The sequence below is a fragment of the Monodelphis domestica genome, chromosome 6 (assembly GCF_027887165.1).
Source record: "Monodelphis domestica isolate mMonDom1 chromosome 6, mMonDom1.pri, whole genome shotgun sequence".
In the NCBI taxonomy this organism is placed as follows: domain Eukaryota; kingdom Metazoa; phylum Chordata; class Mammalia; order Didelphimorphia; family Didelphidae; genus Monodelphis; species Monodelphis domestica.
Window position 1 is genome coordinate 159,795,771 of NC_077232.1, and position 6,038 is coordinate 159,801,808.

Here is a 6,038-nt window from a genome sequence, read left to right on the forward strand (position 1 = left end):
TGGGAAACCAAGATCAGGAGTTGCATATGATAAGTAGAAACTAATAGGTCATTATCTACATCACAGTGCTGAACTCACAGATTCAGTGACAATATAACAACATATATTTTTCAATAGATCAACATAGAAACTAAGTCTGGGGAAATGGGGTGAGAGGAAGTTTAATACAACATAATTTTTAAGCACTTTCTGTGTACTAGGACCTTGGTTCAGTCCTTGATATTTAAGAAAAAAAGCCAAATTATCCCCTGATAATGAAAATGCATATTCTCTTGTGGTGGTACATATCCACAAATATCTACAAAACATATACAAGTAATTGTATAAAAAGTACTACCTTCCAAACTTTCCTTTAAAGATAATAGATTTCAAAACTTGAGAGTAAAGAAGGAATAAATTATGATGAACATGTGCATTTTTTTCAAGGCACAGAGGCAAATATGTAGAAAGTAACTGGAGAACAGTTTATAGACAAGTTGACCAGTATAGAAAAATTAAATGAATGAGAATAAAATGAAATTTGTAGAACAGTTAGAGGCAGCATCCGGTGTTCTGTCTTCAACCCTAGGAAGACTTGGGTTCAAATCTCATCTCTAAACAAATACTGTTGATTTGACCTTAGGGAGGTACTTGACAGTGTTCTAGTCCACTCTAATACTTTAAATTTCAAAGAAAGTACAAAGCTGCACTGATATGGTTTCCTCACCCAGGTGTTTTCTATCCAGTGAAATTATAGGTCAAATCCCTTTACTATCCCAAGAAATGTTAAGTGGGAGTAACATAGTTTGGTCCTCAGGTGATAATTTTGTGCATGTGTACAATCCTGCCTCTAAAATTAACTAGGTATATGACCAGAAATAATACACTATTTTTATAAGACTTAGAATGTATCTATTATGTTATATATGGTCTAAATTCAGCATTGGTCTATAATTTTCAATAGTTTAATCCCATTTTTATCATAAATGCATTTAATTAAACTTGTGTGTATCTTTTTCATAAAATTAAGCTTATGAAGCTCAGAAATTCTAAGAATGTGACGGGCGATTCTTTAGATGATGAACTCTAAAGTTTTTTTTTGTTTGTTTGTTTGTTTGTTTGCATATACTTCAGAGTTTCTGTAATGAGAGTTTATTATTTACTGATAGGGGTAAAGACTGGATCCAGGATTCCATTACTATGGGAGAACTTTTATTTAGGAATTTCTTCCAATCAAGTTGCTAACTTCTTTGCAAATTATAGTTTCAGAGAGTTGCATAGAGTGCTGACAGATTAAGCTACTTGCCCATTATTTATCAGAGATGGGATATGAATCTATGTCTTCTTGGCTTCCAGAGAAATTCTCTATTCACTATGCCATGCTACTTCTCCAGTTGACTACAATTGACAATACCATCACCACTATCATCAGCAACAACATTGTCATCATTGGCATTATGACACCTGATTGATATCTCCCTCCTGTACCACTAAATTAACCCAACCATTCCACCCAATCTTCTGGTATCTTCCTCCTTTTTTCCAATATTAACAATAGGTATCAGACTCTCAAAACTTCAGAGTTAGTAGAGAAATCAGAGGACAGATGATCCAACTCATTCCTGAAGTAAGCTCCTTTCCCTGAATTATCCCAAAATTCCATTCAGGCTTTACTTAATGGAGTCCCATCTACAAGTCTGGAGGACAATACAGCTATTTCTTTTGACTACCCATTTCACTTTGCAACAGATCTTTCCAGCAGGACATTTCCCCTTTAATCAAATTGTAATTAGGATCTTTGCAGCTTATATCCAATTTGCCTATTTGAATACATTTGTGCCAACTTAAATCATCCCCACTGGGTCATATCACAGCATCATTATTGTACATCTCAAAACTTATCTGCTTCTTCCTTGTATTCTAAATTTTTAGTTGTGACAAACTTTCCGTTTCTGGCTGGTTTTGTATTCATTCTGTCACTATATAACTTATCTTTTATATAGCCTCATTTTTCAGTGACAATATTTATTATTGTGAAGAATTTAAGTTTAAAAATAAGTTGCAAATAATTTAAAATCTATGCATGAGGTCTCACTTGGAATGACTCCCATTGTGCTAATGGAATCTGAAAGACAGAATGAAGATTTCTTTATTTGGGTATTTTATTGGAGTGTATAAATTGTAATATATATATTCTTATTTATGTTATGCATTAATTTAAAAGTGAGAGATTCTATTATTTTCTTATTTGAATGCCAAGCTGATATTTCCATTTCAAAAAAAATATCATCATATGTTGAAATTAGCAAGTTTTGCTGGATTGTTCATTATTTTTTAAATTTTCCATTATGTTTACTAGAACCTAAATGATATGTATGCAATGTATTTTATTATTGGTTTCATAGATTCATAGAATCATAGACTGTTAGATATTGAAAACACCATACAAATTGCATAGTCAAATGCCTTGACTTTAATAGATGAGGAAAATAAATCAATTAACTACAAGCATTATTAATTGCCTACTCGGTATGTACCATTAACTGTAAATGTGTGACAGTCCCTGACTTCAGGGAGCTTAAATTCTACTAAGGAATGAGAGTTGGTGTAATACATCTCCACTGAGAAGAGAACACAGTTCATATTAATTGTAAATAGCTAAGAGTTTATGGAAAGACCTCTTGAAAAATGCTCCACAAAGTTGAAGTAATTTACATGTTTGTATTGAAAATAACTAAATAGTTCAATATTTTAATATCCCTTATAAATCCTACATTCTATGGCTTATTTCACAATACTTTCCTTCATACTCTTGATGTGTCAACAACACTAACTTATTTATGATTCCCTGTATATGAAACTTCATCTATTGTTTCTCCGGGCTTTTATACAGACTCTCCTCTATTAGGAATGAACTCCCTTCTTATAACAGACTCACAAAATCCCTTGGTTCCAGCAAGTTTCATATATTTCCTCTGTGGGGATATCTAGATATGGGGACTTCCACTTCTGATATTGTTTCATAATTTATGTATAATTACAGGGATAGGGTGCAATGGAGATACTATGAGATGCTATGACCAATGGGTGGCTTGCCTATGGTAACACTATTAATATATATTAAAGGTAGAACTTGAATCCTTATCATCCTGACTCATAGTACATGGTACTATTCTCCTAGCACTATTGTACAGTTTAGTTAAATAAAATATAAATATATATACATATGGGAATATATATATATTTTAATAGATGGAATGATTCAATTGAAGAAACAAAGTTATCATGGGAAATAATGAAAAAAAATCAAGGAAAAGCATTTCCAGGATTCAAATTATATTATAAAGTATCATTAATCAAAACTATTCGGTATTACTTAAAAAGTAGATTTATAGATCAATAGAATAGACTAGAAAAGTATGCTGTAGGAAAGGTATTAAGAGCCATTATAATGGAACTATGGAAAGCACCAGAATAGAAGTTAGAAGATGTGAGTTCAAAAATCTTCCTCTGCCTCTTATAGTGTATAACTTTTAGGCAAATCAAAAGACTTGAGGTTCTTCTCTGAAGCGCATTTTCATCAACTGTAAAATGAAGGCTGAACTAAAAATCTCCCAAATCCCATCTAACAATTAATCTATGATCCTATGATATAACAGACCATCCAAAAAATGTCAAGAGTTATTATACCAGGAAAGATGTAGCACAGGAAAGATGTAAATGTAGTTTAATTGAAAATATCATGAATGTAAAACAATTCTGAGGTATCACCTCACAACTAGCAGATTGGCTAACATGACAGCAAAGGAAAGAAATGAATTTTGGAGGGGATGTGGAAAAATTGAGACATTAATGCACTGCTGGTGAAGTTGTAAATTGATCCAAACATTCTGGAAGGCAATTTGGAATTATGCCCAAAGGGTGCTAAAAGACTGTCTGCCCTTTGATACAGCCATACGATTGCTGAGTCTGTACCCCAAAGAGATAATAAGGAAAAAGACGTGTACAAGAATAATCATAGCTGTGCTCTTTCTGGTGGCCAAAAATTGGAAAATGAGGGGATGCCCTTCAATTGGGGAATGGCTGAACAAATTGTGGTATATGTTGGTGATAGAATATTATAGGGCTGAAAGGAATAATAAACTGGAGGAACTCCATGTGGACTGGAATGACCTCCAGAAATTGATGCAGAGTGAGAGGAGCAGAACTAGGAGAACATTGCACACAGAGACTGATGCACTGTGGCACAATCAAAGGTAATAGACTTCTCTACTAGTAGCAATGCAATGATCCAGGACAATTCTGAAGGACTTATAAGAAAGAACACTATCCACATCCAGAGGAAAATCTGTGGGAGTAGAAACACAGAAGAAAAACAACTTCTTTATCACATGTGTCAATAGGGATATGATTCAGGTTATAAACTGTAAATGATCATCCTAGAGCAAATATTAATAATATGGAAATAGGTCTTGACCAAAGACACATGTAAAACCCAGTGGAATTGTGTGTTGGATATGGGAGGGAGTTAGGAGGAGGAGAGTGAAAGAACATGGTTTTTGTAATCCTGGGAAAATGTTCTAAATTAATAAATTAAATAAAATGTAAAAAAATTAATATCATGAATGTAACCACAAATTAATAGAATTCTCTTCATTTGGAGTGAAATAAGTATTCCATAGGATAGAGCTGAAGCATTTAAGAGGTTAGTTAAAAATACCTTTTATTGCCAAAAACATGTTGGAATTGTTTAATGGAAGAACTATTAGAGGAAGTGTGTTTACTACTAGAAGAGAGAGCAATTTGTGGATATGCAAATGATAGAGGAAACTGTATTTTCAATAATAGAAGAGAAAGTACTTTGTCATCTATTTTTTACTTACAATTCTTTTTATTTACATAAAATTTTATCAATTGTCTTTTAATCTATTTCAATCCAAATACTCTCCCTTGCTCCCTACTCTGTCCTTTCTACAGATAGTAAACAATATGATATATATATATATATATATATATAATTCCAGTGTTGTCATGTAATACAAGTATCCTCATTCTTTATGTCATAAAAGAAGATAACACACATATAAGAAAAAATCACAACATAAATGAGGCAAGAAATAGTATGTTTGATTCTGCATTCATACTCTTACAGTTTCTTCTATGGTGATGGGTAGCATTTTTCATCATGAATCTATTGGGGTTGGCTTGAATCTTTGCATTGCTGATAAATAGTTCAGTCCTTCACAATTGATCATTGTACAGAATTTGTAATTATATGCAAAGTTCTCCTGGTTCTGCTCACTTCACTTTGCATTAATTTATACTAATCTTTCCAAGTTTTTCTGTAACTATCTCTTTGGGTCCCACAGTAGATAATTGGTGGTAGTGGTAGCTGAGGTGATAGCCTGCTTGGTTTACTGTGAAAAAGATTATAGCTGTTTCGTCTAGCTGAATTCTTCTTTTCCTCTTACCAGTTTTCCTTGAGTCTGGAGATGGGTGGGTCCCCAGTCCTACTGTATCTTCCTTTCCCCTGCCCCACTAGACTGTATGAGTTAGGTTGGTCTTGTATATACTTCCTCCTCAGCATCTCTTGTTGAGTTAACCAATACTTGTTTCTGCTACATTATGTGGGCTCTTTCCCCCAGTACCCATTCTGGCCATTCTAGGTAGTCTGGTCCTTTTGGACTCCCTCCTGGGCCATCCTTATTTGCCTGGTCTCACTGGTACATTTTCTAGCCAATTTAGGTAGGTTGGTCTCACTTATACTACTTGGTGGGCTCATCACAGTGGTACTCTACCTGGGCACATTCATTAAGCTGCCTCTACTGCCTGTTCCCTTTTCTGACTACATTTAGTGGACTCCCCCCAACCCAGCACCTTTCTCAGCTGTATTGGGTTGGTTGGTCTCACCTGTACCTTTTCCTGGACCACCTGAGGAGGGCTGGTCTCTAACTACTCTGCCAGTTTCCCAATGTTGCATGGTCTAGTCTACTCTTGTTTCTTACCCCTTGACTCAGTTTCCTCCTGATTTTCTTCATTTTGATGCATTTTTCCCCTGT